The sequence below is a fragment of the Ambystoma mexicanum genome, chromosome 13 (assembly GCF_040938575.1).
Source record: "Ambystoma mexicanum isolate Mex_15411 chromosome 13, UKY_AmexF1_1, whole genome shotgun sequence".
Taxonomy (NCBI): domain Eukaryota; kingdom Metazoa; phylum Chordata; class Amphibia; order Caudata; family Ambystomatidae; genus Ambystoma; species Ambystoma mexicanum.
Window position 1 is genome coordinate 166,277,974 of NC_090938.1, and position 15,206 is coordinate 166,293,179.

Sequence of the window (15,206 nt, forward strand, 5' to 3'; positions counted from 1 at the left end):
GCTGCTGGTGTCTTACTGTGCAGGCCGCAGATCCCGCTCTTCGGCCCTCCGCAGGCCTGATGCAAAGATAAACTAAGATGGCGGGCGTCTCTCAAAATAGACGCATTGCACTCTTCACTGTAGCCAATGGAAGAGCATGTCAGATGTCCGCGGACATCACGCAAGCCACTTGCCCAATCCCCGTCCTGTCTGCGGAGCGAACAGCGAAGCGGACACAGATATCACTAATTTTTTTCACTTACATTTTTGTCATTTTAATAAAAAAACTACTGGACGGATTTACACCAACAAAAAAAAAGCACGCTTTTTGGACCAAGCCGTCGCTCCTGCTTTCGTGTAAATCTGTCCAGCGGTTTGGGCTGTAGGCGTGAGCAAAATTTTTTCCCATTATGTCTATGGGAAAAAAAAAGTTTTGGGACCCCCCCTATAACTTTTCCCCCCCTGGACCAAACCTCACCAAACTTTGCAAAAAGAGTGGGCCATGTACTGTTTTTGCAAAGTTTGGTGAGGATTCGTCCAGAGGGAGCGGAGTTATAAGCCGCCCAAAAAGTGCTCTTCCTATGGAAACAGCAACTTAACCATAACTACATGGCCACTACCGTGGCCATGTAATATATATATATATATATATATATATATATATATATATATATATATATATATATATTGGTGTCCAGTCATTTCATCTAATACAAAGAATCGAATGACAAAATGTTCGAGTCAAAAGGATCGAAAAACACATTTTTTCGAATGCATTTTTTTAATGTTTCATTTTTTAATTTAATATAGTTTAAAAAAATGTTTTTTTAAAGAAAACAGGGGTGTGGGGGGGAAGCCCCCCATAAAAAAATGCATTCACCCATTTTTTTTCCAGCCCCTTTTGACTAGAAAAAATGGCATTTGAACCTTTGTATTTCAACCTTTTAACCTATAACCATATTTATTAAACGGCCTGCGGTAGCTGCTGTGTAGTTATGATTAAGTTGCTCAACTCTTAGGAAGAGCACTTTTTGGGCGGCTTTCAACTTCACTCCCCCTGGACGAATACTTACCAAATTTTGCAAACGAAATATATGGCCCACTCTGATATTTCTTGCCAAGTTTGGTGAGGTTTAGTCAAGGGGGGGCAAAGTTATATGGGGGTTCCCTAAACATATTTATTTCCATAGACGCAATGAAAAAACTTTGCTCACGACTACAGCTCAAACCGCCGGACGGATTCTCACCAAATTTGCCGCAGAGCGGCAGTTTGGTCTTGAAAGCATGCTTTTGTAAATGTGGTGTAAATCCGTACAGTAGTTTTTTTTTAAAGAACCAAAAAGGAGGTCAAAAAAATGAGTGATATCTGGGTCCGGTCCACAGACCAACTTCCCTGTTTGGTCCGAGGATGGGCATCGATTTGCCTAGAGAGTGACGCGATGTCCGCCGACATCAGACGCGCCCCCTGATTGCATTGCGAAAAGCATGACGTACGTCAGATTGTTGTGATTAGTACATTTAACAGAATGCATGCATGCCCAAAAGCCAAATGCCTGTTGACATCCAAATGATTCAGCACTATTAAGATAATTGAGAGAGGCATCACATGATCAGTTTGCAGTAGCATAGTTTGCACACAGAGCAAAGCTGAAATCAGACGTGCAATGATTACACTACCGCTAAAATGCCTCATACAGCGATAGTGCGCTTTATAAGACTACCCACCCAATAACCAATACACTTGTGTCAAACGTTGAACGTTCATTATTGATTATCATCCTCATTATTATTACGACCACTATTATTATTTGCATTATTAATAACTATAACTTCACTATTAATGTATCTTGGACATTAATAGCATACATATTAATATTATTAATATTTTGTGTATTATTACTATTATGTATACAATAATGATAGTTGATATTATTATTTGTTGTTTCTACCACTGCTATTGCTACATTTTTATATGTGTTTATTCCAGTTGAAAGCATTACACGTTCCTCATTGGTGGGAATACACTGGGCCTCATTATGACCCAGGCGGTAAGGGATTACCGGTACCGGTAAGGGCACTGGTGCCGGTAATCCCTTACTGCCCAATTCTGAGATCCCTTTGCCGGTCCTGCCTTAAGGACAGGACCCGCAAAGGGACTTTGGAGGTAATTAGGGTACTGCAATTTGCAGTACCGTAATTACCGCCTTCCCAATTCCCATTTATCCCTATGGGGGCAAAAATGGGAATGGGGAAGGGCCATGGTGAATGGGGAATTACCGCCCCCGCAAACCTTGGAATGGGGCGGTAATTCCAGCGTTTACCATGGCAGAATCGATATTTTACCGGCTGCAACCATGGTGCAAATAGCCCCATGCTTACCGCCCGGGTCGTAATGAGGCCCACCGAGTATTACATTCATGCCCTTTTCTTTCTTTCTTCCCATCCTCTTGTCCTCACTCCTTCATTTGATCTTCTATGTTTCTGATTATATTAAAGGGGGGGAATTGTTGTTTGTTTTTATGTATGGTACTTCTTAAAGATAGGATGTATTAGCTGAAATGTACTCTGATATATATAAATTGAACAAGCTAGTTTTTTAAAGAAAAGATGACAATTTGAATTTTGGCGTATTGTATCTGCAGACACAGTTATTGACCAGGTAACACCAAGAATTTGAGATATAGCTGGGAAATTGTCTACCTGCTTTAGGGCATTATTCTGCAGTAATAGACAATCTTTGGAATTTAGCCATCCCGCACCACAGGAGGGATCGCCGGCATGTACTATGTACTGTAAGCATGGCATTGGAAGTATAGTATTTAATGACATTTGGCACAGACAAACCAGACATGCCTCCGAACTTCAGTGGCCAATCAATGGTAGTTTTGAAATCCCTCGTATTGAGTATTTAGAGTCAATTCTATTAAAGAAAAAGGCTAGACCTGCAGCATTTAATGTTTTGCAGAATTGGAAAAAAAAACGTTGCAGCAACTTAAAAGTAGAGAAAAACATGCGCGCCGTCATAAGACTAAAAGCCGAAAAGGCATTATTGTATGACCAAGATAAACATTCTGAATCGACTAGGAATATGGATAGGGCTTTCTCACTTGGAATTCAGAAAATCTATCCTTCCAAAGACCTCCATGCTTCCGATGAATTCATAGACAAATGCTCTGCGCCACCTCCATATGTTCCTCTTCCTGCTGCTTTGCCTCTTCCTCCTGCTATTCCTGCTCTACCTGCTGTTGTTCCCGTTGTTCCTGCTCCTCCTAATGTTCCCCTTGCTCCAGCTCCTCCGCCTCTTCTTATTGCACCAGTTACAGTACCTCCATTGAATTTGCCTGCTCCCTCTCTTCCAAGGGGTCCTGAGCCACTTGTAGTCGATCAAGGTGCAGGGTCGAAGGTTGTCACTTGCAATACTGTACCACCACAGAAGAAATGTGATTTGATTGCATGGGCTAAGCATTGTATGGAGAGGGATGATCAAGCTAATGTTTTTGCCACACTTGGTAATATGGATAATTTTCCTGAGAAAAATGTTTTTATTGAAGGTTTAGGGATTCATGTATGTGTAATGTGGGGAAAATTAAATAATACAGATCTCCCGCAAGGGTTAAGGGATCTAAATACTTTAGCGTTTTCTAGAGACACTGTGGAGAAAGTAAATGAGCATGTCGAGAGGTCATTTGGGTATAGAAAGGAGTTAGAAAAGTTGCAGAATGAGGATGACTAGGGGGAAAGTATGTATGTGCAGAAACGGTTCCTTCGTTGTCGTATATCAATATCTGAGGAAGCACGAATTTGTACGAAGGATGCGCTTAGATGGATTTCAGATATGTCGATAACTCCAGTTGAAGTATATGACACATATAGGGCCTCATTACATGGAATGCGGTAAGTGTTTACCGGTACCGGTAAGGGCACCGGTACTGGTAAACCCTTACCACCTTACTACGAGGTCTCTTTGCGGTCACCGACCTCAACGGCTGGTTTTACCAGCCATTAAGAAATGGGCCCGCAAAAGGACCTTGGTGCTAATTACGGTACTGCAATTTGCGGTACCGTAATTAGCTCCTTCCCCATTCCCATTGAGCCCTATGGGGCAAAAATGGGAATGGGGAAGTGCCTTGGTGAATGGGGAATTACCGCCCCAGCTCACCTTGGAGTGGGCGGTAATTTCGGCATCCACCAAGGCGGACACGGTAAAATACCAGCGTCAACCATGGCGCTAATAGCGCCATGGTTACCGCATACCATGTAATGAGGCTCATAGTCAGTATACACCAGAAATGCAGAGGAACGTGATACAGGTAATGATAGAGTACCTACAGGATGATTGTGTAAAAAGAAAGATTAGTTGTCCCACAGAGTTATTGAGTATTTATAAGAGAGCTTTTTCCCTTGACACTTCTTCGACTGCTTTAGCGCTCGACTTAGCTCTGTTGCTTAGTAAGCGTTCGGAGTCACCTACTTCTCAGTTGCCTATCAGAGAGGTTCCTCTGACATTTGTCCCAAAGGTTGAGATTGCGGCTGATCCTGCAACGAATGTAGTCGCTGTGAACATTCCTGCACATTATGTATTGCAGTTCGTTCACGTCCCGTTCTCAAGACAGGAAGTGAATACTATTAGGCAATCTATTCCTGACATTAGGAAAAATCCGACAGGATTCAATAAAGAAATTGAGTCCGTCTTGCAGTCCTCAGTGTTCACCTTATGCGATATTGATTTGTTATTTCCTGTACTCCTGCCCGTAGATTTGTGGAAACACGTTAGAACTATAGACGACGTGCCACGGTTGGGAGATACATGGGTGAATATAACTAGACTCGATGGAGAAAGGCCAGCTGGTGAAAGACCGCCTCAGGTGATACTAACTTCGCCTGATAGAATCATTGCAAAATTGAAAACTATAATTCCAGAGAAAAGTATTATTTGGAACAAGCTTGCGGCTTGTGTCCAAGGGAAGTCTGAGGGTGCTACCGAGTTCTTTAATCGGTTCGAACAGGTATTCTCGGATTTCAGCGGACAAGACCTAGGCACAGAGTCTGGGAAAAGGTTATTTGTGGACAAATTTGTGCGTGGATTTCTGCCTGACATCCAGTCACAAATGATGTCTTCTGAGAGCGCTTGGCAGGCAAAGTCCCAATCAGAAGTACTGCATATGGCTCAGTACTACGAGAACCGTGTCAATAATCAAAAAGATAGAGTTGAAAAATGAAAAGGTGATTTGAAGACTAAAGTGCTATTACAACAAATTGTTAGAGGCCCCACAGGGGGTAGTTCTCAGATTAGAGGTCAGTATGTCCCACAAAGGAATGTTCCGTTAGGTCCTGTGAACATTAACCAGTTTGCCTATTGTCGTCAAGAGGGTCATTGGTGTGCACAATGCCCCGTCCTTCGACAAAGGTTGAACAACACATTTGGGAATATGGGTAGACGATCCAGAGGTCGCCCGGGTGTAGGGGGCCCTGGTAGAGGTCAGTTTACATAGGATCCTCTGCAACCTTTTTTACAGGATAATCAGACTTCGAGTGTGGACACCAGGAACATATTTGATCATCCTTCTGCTGCATATTTATCTGAAGAGCTTCCTTTTGATTACATTCTGTTTCGTTAGGATTGCCCAAAGCAGGGTTTGGAACATACGCCAATTCCTGTCAATCAGAAAGGTCCCTACGTTGAAATGATGGTGGGAAATAGGAAACATCAGTTTTTGATAGATACTGGAGCACAGAAGTGTTCCATTGATCATTCACGGGTTCCAAACATTCCACTGTCAGGGCAAACCAATGTTTCTGTACGGTTTTTTGGCACGCCAGTTGTTTGTCCGGTTTCTTCGCCGGTACCCATTTCTTTGGGTCCCTTTACGGACCACTGTCCATTTCTGTTGACTTCGAATTGTGGAGTGAACTTGCTGGGGTTGAATCTGTTAAAAGAATTAAATGCAGTGATTTATTGTTCTTCTGATGGAGTGCGCTAGATGATTTCACCACAGCAATTTTCTGTCTCGCAATTTTTGACTAGACCTTTGCCGCCAGAATTCATTAATGTACCAGAGAGCTTATGGGCTGTTGACGACAATGATGTTGGTGTTTTACAGATTGAGCCTGTTAAGATAGTTTTGAAACACGGAATTGAGCTACCACGCATTCCCCAGTATAAGATTTCAGGTGAGGGCGAGCAAGCTCTGAAATGCATTGTTTCCAATTTTATGCATCGCGGGGTGATTGAAGAAATTCCAGGAAGTTTGTGTAATAGTCCGATTTTGCCCGTGTACAAAAAAGGCGATAATGCAATTCCATTCCATTTCATAATTGATTTACGTTCCATTAATAAAGTCATCGCTCCACAATTTCCAATTGTGCCTGATGTGAAGACAATATTAACCATGATTCCAGCTACAGCTACTTACTTTAGTGTTGTGGATCTAAAGAATGCTTTCTTTAGTATTCCTATACACAAGGATAGTAGATACTTGTTCGTGTTCACCTTAGGGGGACGCTCGTTCACATTTACCCTTGCACCTCAAGGGTACACAGAGAGTCCTAGCATCTATAGTAGGGCTTTGAAAGAGCAGCTTCATACCCTTGAATTGCCCTCTACTTGTACATTGCTTCAGTATGTTGATGACTTGCTTTTAGCTGCTGACTCTGAGAGCACCTGTAAGGAGGGCACTGTGTTATTGCTTATCCATCTAGCTAAGCATGGTCATAAAGCTTTGCTTAAAAAGTTTCAATATTGTTGCCAGGAGGTTGCCTATTTAGGCTATCTCCTGTCAAAAGAGGGAAGAAGATTGACAGCTGAAAGAATAAAACACATTTCTGGCATGTCTGTCCCAAATACACAGAAGGAAGTTAGAGCCTTGATAGGTATGGCTTCTTACTGTAGGTTGTGGATCCCAAATGTTTCACTAGTGATCAAATCAATGTTGGCTTTGACAAAGAAGGGCATTTCTTCACCATTGCCATGGAACGGCGGAACACCAGCAATCGTTTGACTTGCTTAAGACTGTATTATGCTCTGCACGAGTTTTGGGCACACCAAACTATGAAAAGGCCTTTGTGTTGTTTGTGCATGAATGTGATGGATGTGCTTTGGCTGTATTAACGCAGGAACATGGAGGGAAGAATAGACAGCGCGGTTACTTTTCTTCCGCCCTTGATCCTGTAGCATGCGCTTTGCCAAGATGTTTGCGAGCTGTCGCTGCTGCTGCTGCGTCTGTAAAACAGAGTGAGGGATCTAACCCTGATGATGCCTCACTCTGCAGATGTTATACTGAACCGAACCCAAACACAACACCTCACTTCTGCACGGTTGACAAGATATGAATTGATCTTGTTTGCTCCTCACATTCAAATTAAGAGGTGTTGTGTTCTTAATCCGGCTGAACTCCTACCTTACCCTCAAGATACTACTTGCGGTGATGAAGAGTCACATGACTGTCTGTATACTACCGAACAAGAAACAAAGGGTAGAATTTATTTGAAAGACACTCCTTTGGATAATCCGCAAGGAGAGCTGTTCTGTGATGGCTCCTGCTTCAAACTTCCGGATGGTACATCCACAGCTGCTTATGCATTCACCACATTAAGCACGGTCGTGGAAACCAAGAGAATCATGCATAACTCTGCGCAGGCCGCACAGATTATAGCATTGACCCGAGCTTGTGAACTTTCCGAAGGGCTTGAAGTAAACATATATACTGATAGTCAGTATGCCTTTGGGGTGGTTCACAACTTTGGGAGACTTTGGTCAGAGAGAGGGTTCCTAACTTCACATGGCACTAAAATTCAACATGGCTCGCTAATAGTACAACTACTCTCAGAGCTTGCGCTCCCTGCTCAGTTACCTGTTTTGAAATGTGCACCACATCGAAAGATTACAGATGAAATAGGGAAAGGGAATGCTTTTGCTGATCAGATAGCTAGACAAACTGCTACCGATCCCCTTACGGAGATGTATGTTTCAAGGGAGACTGTAAATGCTTATGCAATGGATGAGGGTGTTGGGTCTCTACGGTATATCCAAGCTGATGCCACGTTAGAAGAATCCAAGAGGTGGGCTGAAGGCTTGGGGAAACTTGATGAAGACGGGTGTTGGGTGGACATAGCTGAAGGGAAATGGCTACTCCCTGATGCGTATATAATGATGATGGTCATCATGGCCCATGGTCCTACGTATGTATGTGCCCAGAAGATGACAAAGATGTTAGAAAAAGTTTGGGCAAATGACAAAATTCCAAAAATTGCCCAGCACTATGTCCAGGATTGTATGATTTGCCTACAACACAATGTGGGAAAGGGGACAGCAACTCCAACGGGAAGTTTCGGGCCACCCTCTGTCCCCTTTGAAGTTATCCACTTTGACTTTATTGAAATGGAACGATGTAATAATAAAAAATATGTGCAGGTAGTCATCTGTGCTTTTAGCAAATGGGTTGAGGCTTTCCTCATAGCACCAGAGTCAATAACCACCCTGACCGCCCAGGGCGAACCAGAGGATAACTCCAGTTGGGTCAAGATTGTAAAAGCCACAGAAGCAATAGGGTCCTTGGACTTCTGGCTCAGCACCCAGACCCCAACTATTGCCAGGATTTCAAGTTTACCTGTTTCTTGGATTTTCTTGGACAAGCACGTAGCACGTGATCCGGAGAACCACAATAAAAGCGCAAATTGTCTTTCTTACATTGCTCCCTTTCTTCAGGCGTTAAGGGCCCCTGACCGCACCTATTTGCATCGGCTCGGGGTTTCCGGATACAGAGGTTGGTAGGGGCACAGGGATGTGGGTCCTATGCTCCCCTTTCCGTTCGGAGTGTCTGGCGTCGAGTTGGAGCACAAGATCAAGGAGATCAGAAAAAGCCATAGGAAGAACAGGGACTGTGGCCAAAATGTCCTTCAATGGTTCAGATAAGCCTTTATAGAACAAGTAGGACTTCTTTTCCTCAAGCCAGTTGGTTTTGACAGTTAGTTGGTTGAATTTAGCCAAGTACGAGAACACAGTGGAATCGCCCTGAGTAAGGTTTAGCAATTCCAAGTCCGTGGCTTGTGACTTGTATCTGGTGTCAAAGACCCGACTCATGGCAGTCAGTAAGGGTTCACAATCATATAGCATGTGACTGCCTTCTTCGCCGCCGCCGTGCCTTCCGAATGGGAGAGCAGAAATGCGGCCTTGGTAGTTGAGTCGGAAAATGAGTTCAGGCGACACAAAAACTGCAAACGACACTGCTTAACAAAAGTCCAGAAAACCTTGGGGTCTCCGATGAACCTTTCTGGTGGAGCGAGAGGGAATTGAGTCATCAGATACACCGGCCATTGCCCCTGACTCGTGGGTGGAAGCTCTGAATTCGAGGCCTGACTGCTGGAGGAACAACAGAACTGGTGGAGGGTATAGCTGCCTGGAGTTCGTCCATACGACATTGTGTGTGGCATTAAGTGCTGCAGCCATATCCGTGCGCATGGCAGCCACCAGTTGCATGATGCCTGAGAGGTTCTCACTGATGTCCATGATTGCTTCTGATTCTGTTAGAATCCAGCGGCTATTGAACATGTAGTGTAGTAGAATTCTTCAAGATAATGCGTTTCCCTGAGTGGTAAACAAAACGTTCAGAGAAGGCTATTAACCAGAAGAGGGACACCAGTTGTAGTCCTCCGACGGGTAGGGACTGCACAGGGATACCTCGATGATAGCTCAGAAGGCATTCAATACCTGCAGACAAAATCATACAGGTATCAGAGGAGTAATGAGTGCAGTCCAAAATAGAGGTTAACCAATTATGTGAACTAACCTGCAGTAAAGGTTAGGGACTTCAGACAGCAGGTGGAAATGCTGCATGTCAAAGTTGGGAAGTATCCCCTGCACGACAATAATTCAGCTATGAGGTACTCTAATGAGTTGGCAAAACAGGTAACAGCACAACACTTTGCAAAAAGGTTTACCAGCAGGTGCGGTTGACAGAAGGTGGTGTCTCAGGTCCGGAAAGAGGTAATCTACACCGATGAAACAAGGACGTCTGAACCTGAAGCGGCAAGTCTCTAGTCCCAGTTCACCACCGGACCCAACGGCATGCGGATGCCTAAACCTGAAGTGGCGAGTCTCTAGTCCCAGTTCACCACCGGACCCAACGGCACGCGGATGCCTAAACCTTAAGTGGCGAGTCTCTAGTCCCAGTCCGCTACCGGACCCAACGGCACGCAGACGCCTAAACAGGTAGACTGGAAGATCCGAGTGAATGTTGGATGCAGAGAAAACAGTGACTGGTAAGTAACAATGAAGCAGACATGAAAATCCAAGAAGACGTGGACCAAAGTCAACTGTTGCAGCTAAGGACATACAAAGGGGCGAGGCAAAGACAGTCTGAGGAACGTAATCCGAGGTTGGCAACTTGCAGGCAAAGAGGTATCGAAGGAGTCAGTGGGATGTAAGCAGGGTTGAAGAGATGTAGGTAACCAGGTATCGAAGGGAAAGGCAATAGCAATCCTAAGAGCGTTATCTGAGGTTGGCAACTTTCAGGCAATAACAAAGACAGACGAGGGGTATAACTAAGCAATCCAAAGAAATGTAGCCGAAATCAAGAATACAAGGATACGAGGATACGAGGCAGCAGTGGTGGAAATGGAAAAAATGTGGTGGGGGATCCCACAAGTGCGGGTGGGGGAGGAGTTGGGGGAAGAGGGGCGTGGTCTAGAGGCAGGCTCCGAAATTTCAATCTGAGGCGGGGCCCTGTGGGGCCCACTAATCTCCCCTGCCAGCCCCGGCCACTACAAGAAAAGGATTTTTTTCCGAAGCCTGAAGCTCTCGCTCGTGTGCGAAAGCTTCAGGCTCCAGAAAAAAATGCCTTTCAGCCATAATGGTGGCGCCGCACCTGCGAGGCATACCTTTAAGCAGGAGATGCCCGTGGGCCGGTGCCACCATTGTGGAGAGAAACGTGAGGCCGCTGGAAGCTGAGGCCGTTTTCCGTGAGTTTCAGTCTTCAGGAAAACGGCCTCAGCTTCCAGCAGCCTCACCCCTTCAGCCTTAACGGCGACGCTGCCCCTCCCCAGCTGCCGAGGGGAAGCGCCACCATTAAGGCTGAATAGGCGAGGCACTGTCCCCTGCCAGGCAACCCAATAGAAAATAAATGCAGAGATCAACACCCTCTCCACTGGGGAGAGGGTGTTGATCACTACAAAAGGCTGCCTGACAGGGGTGCCAGTAGCCCATTGAGCCGGGGCTCTTCAGGGGGGCGTGGCCTAATGGCCCAGCAGGACGCCTGCAGTTAGGCCAGGCCCCCTTGATGACCCCTGGCTCATTTTGTTGTGCCAAAAAAAAAACGCCCGCGAGGGCAGCATTGCCTTTTACGCGGCTCTGGCGTGTAAAGCACAATGCTCGCTACATGTACAACTGATTCCTTTCAGTTGTACATGTAGTGAGCATTGTGCATTACACATCAGTGCCAAAGCCGTGGTAAACGGCAATGCTGCCGTCGCGGACGCTTTTTTTTTCTTCTTTCTTTTTTCCAGCGCGGTTCATGGGCTTGGGCGGCTGACTCTGGCCGGATCCTGAGATCCGGCTACACATCTGGTGCCGGATCTCGGATCCGCCGAGAGCCGGCCCAATGACCAGCACTGCAAGGCAGGATACAAAGTAGTGATAAAGCTCAATCAGAAGCGCCACCCCCGGAGTTACGCACCACGTGACCAGAAGCTCCAAGATGCCTCTGTAGTCTCCATGGTAACCGGCAGCGTTACATTAGTCGGGGTCGTGCAGTGAAGAAAAGCTGCTGTGAAATGGGTAAAGAACGGTGCCAGGAACGTCTTGAGGAAGCACAGTGAGCCAAGGCAGTATTGAGCTGAGACTTCTTTCCGCCTGCAGCAGTCTGGCATGGATGCATAACGGTGTTAGAGCTCCGTTTCCTGACAGCCACAGTGCCTGGCTACCTTTGAAAGTTGACATACTGTCCACACGGCACTGCTTTACTGCAACCACTCTTGTGAATTAGATTGTACACACTTGTTGCCCCGTTACCATGGGCTGCTTTTTTAGCATGCAGTGAGGTATGCTGTTTGTATGCACATTGCGGCCAATTTATAACCGTTTGTAGCTGCAAATATAGGAGAGCTGTTTCCCTTGCAATTTCGGGCCCATAGCTATCACCTCACAAGTCCCTGTGCATGACTCCCGGTTCAAGGGGGCCCTCGGCGTGTCACTCCATGCATATTTCAGGAGCAGGCATGTTTATGAAACTTGAACGTGCGTTGGGAATCTAATGCTATGTTGGTGAGGACCTGGGGTCAGCCCCTACTCATCTAGGGTCGGTGAGTGCATTTCCAGTGAAGTGCATGTCACTGGAATAAAAAAGAAAAAAATCAATTCCACTCCAATAGGGAGGTGGAAATGCAAAAATATATTAATAAAAGAAAGGGGGCTATAAAGCATGAGCATTTCTATATTGAGGCATGCCTAATGAGAACCGCACTGCACATTCTCCTGCATCCTTCTGCGAGAGCCGCGGTGCATCTGCTGTACGTCCCCTGCTGCAAGCCCGTCAGATTGGGAAGAGAATCAAGGATGCTCTTGTAACTGTGAATGTCCCTCCTAATGAGCAACCGAAGCCTGCATTCCATGGCCAGAGTGCATCACATTGGAGAAACTTACGTGAAGCGTGTTCTGGCACCTGTGAGTGTCAGAGGCAAAGACAGGGTATGGCCTGAGCCGGCAAGGCCCACCCAAAATCATTGATTGCTCACTCAGCAGCGCCGTGTGGGCATTTACAGATGTTAATGCCACTGCCGTGGGCCTCACTACATTAGATTTGGGCCCCACTTGTTAGACAATCCCGTCTACACCTCTGGTGAGTGTCCTGTGCACAAACAAAGGGAGAGAGCTGTTTCATAAATCAGGCCTATTGTGTAAAAACAATGAGGGCATCCAACCACTGTGTGTACAAAATACAACAGGCGTCTGAAGCCAGAAGAGTTGCAAAAGAGTGCACAGGTCGTTTCATCAAGCATTGTGCAGGCAGGTTGCAATATTTGTACATGTGGAAAGTGCACACATGTTTTGATTAGCGAAATCCTAAAGAGAATCATGAAGCTTTTGTCATGGAGACTTGTTGAAAGATGGCATCCGTGGTTGTTCTCCAGTAAGGAAATTCTGTACATAGACAAGGGCTTTCAATAGAAATCCCTCCTGAATTGGCAAATGAGGTAAATACACCGTATAGGTGTAAAACACTTGTCATTATGCCCTTTCTTTTGGGAAGTCCAGGACAAACCTATTCTGTTGAAGCACAAGATTTTTGATAGAATTAATTCATTACCCATCATTTTGTTGATTCACTAGAATAACTTTGTCCAGGACAGCCCTTGTGGGATAAGGAGCGAAGGGGAGCATTCCGAGTTTCATTCCTGCACGCCCCTAAATGTTAAAAAAGAAAACACTGCTTTTGTAATTAAGGAAAGGCCTGTGGGAAAAGCAGTAATTTGTTTGTATTTCTAGCAAAAAGCTGGTGTTGCATCTCCTAAATTGGCCTACAGATACAATAAATACTACGTTTAAAGGAGCCTGCTTGCACTAGAGAATTAATTAATGCAATTTTTGAAGTAGACATACCATGCTAAAAAAATAAAAATATTTTTTAGAGAGGTGGGACCAGAAATAAGGGTATTTTTTCTATGTCTACAGTGCATTCATCTCCACTAGCACCGGTATTTGTTTTATGTATTTATAACATGGGCCTGCCTATGCTACAAATATTATTTCTTCTCAGTTGAAAGACCCTCTCTCCACTTTGTTTACCTCTAAATGTACAGTTTGAAAACAAAGGCAGTTTTGAAATGCAGATTGCAATGCTTTGGAATATATTGATTGTAATCGTGCAGTTCAGTGCACACACATGTTTCAGGTTAGTGCATATTAGGAGTGTTCACCCTGTCTCATTCACATTTGTTTCCAGAATATAACACAATGTAATGGAAGTGGTCTTCTATAAGCGCCTGCCACTATAGATGCCTCGCTGAATGGGAAAAGTTTGTTTATCTCTCCCACAAACTCACAACAGGTTACAAAGTCAAAAAAATCCCCTCTAAATCTGGGGAGAATTCGCCAATGGGGTAGTCATAATATCACAACAAAGGATGAATACACCACCATCATTAACACCAGTCCTACTTCTAAACTCAAACAGTCCCTCAAGAAAGGCTCTACGGCCCCTGTGCACCCACTATCCCTCGGCTACGGTGATGTGCCGCCTATCTAATAGGGCTAGCAGGAGGGAATGTTCCTACACTAAACTCAACTGAAAATATATCCGGAAGCTTATTTATGAAAAAACGATGGAGTTGGGCTAAACATTCTAAAAAGTGCAGCCAGGCAGGGACACTTATTATAGCTACCTTATGTTGCTTGACTCTGGGAACCACTAGTACTCCTCCATTGGAGGTGCATCCAGTGGAGGAGTACTAGTGGCCTCCTGTGTCAGGCCACATGGGGCAACTGTTGGACCTCACGCAGTTCTCGGGAATCGCTTGGGGCTCTGGGTGAGCCCAATGACCAGTGAGCCACATTTGAAGGAATAAAGCCAATTCCAGCTGACATAAGGACAGGTCCATTGACAGAACAGGGTGGCAGCCAATAATTACCTGGGTAACCTCGTGAGTGTCTGGAGAAGACGTGGAATCGATCTCTCTTTTAGGTCCTGAAGAAGGTGACATCAAAGTGTCGACCAACCAATCTACAGATATCCTTTTTAGTAAGTAGGATACAGTGTAGCAGTTGGCAAGCCATCAGTGGTGCTGTGAGTGGGTGGCAATGTTTTGTGGCTTATGGTGTGGTACATGTCCAGGCAAAGGGGCAGAATAAAGTTGCATAAGTATCGCTGCCTGACTACGCGCTTTCAGAAATGGTCACCCAACTCTGTTGTTTTTTTCATAAATAAGCTACTGAATATATTTTTTGTTGAGTTTAGTTGCAGGGACTTTCTCTCTGGCTATTCCCGATAGATAGGCAGCACATAAGCGTGGCCTAGGGATCATGTGTGCACAGGGGCAGTAGAGCCTTTTCTGAGGGACTGTTTGAGTGTCGAAGTAGGGTTGGTGTTAAAGATGGAGGTGGGGTATCCATCCTTTGTTGTGACATTATGTTGATCTCTCCCATCAACATAGGTATTATCAGTGCGCACCTCAGGCACTCCCATCTAACTTGAAATTATCTTTCAATCCAGTCTTCTCCTGGAAATAATGGAGCATTT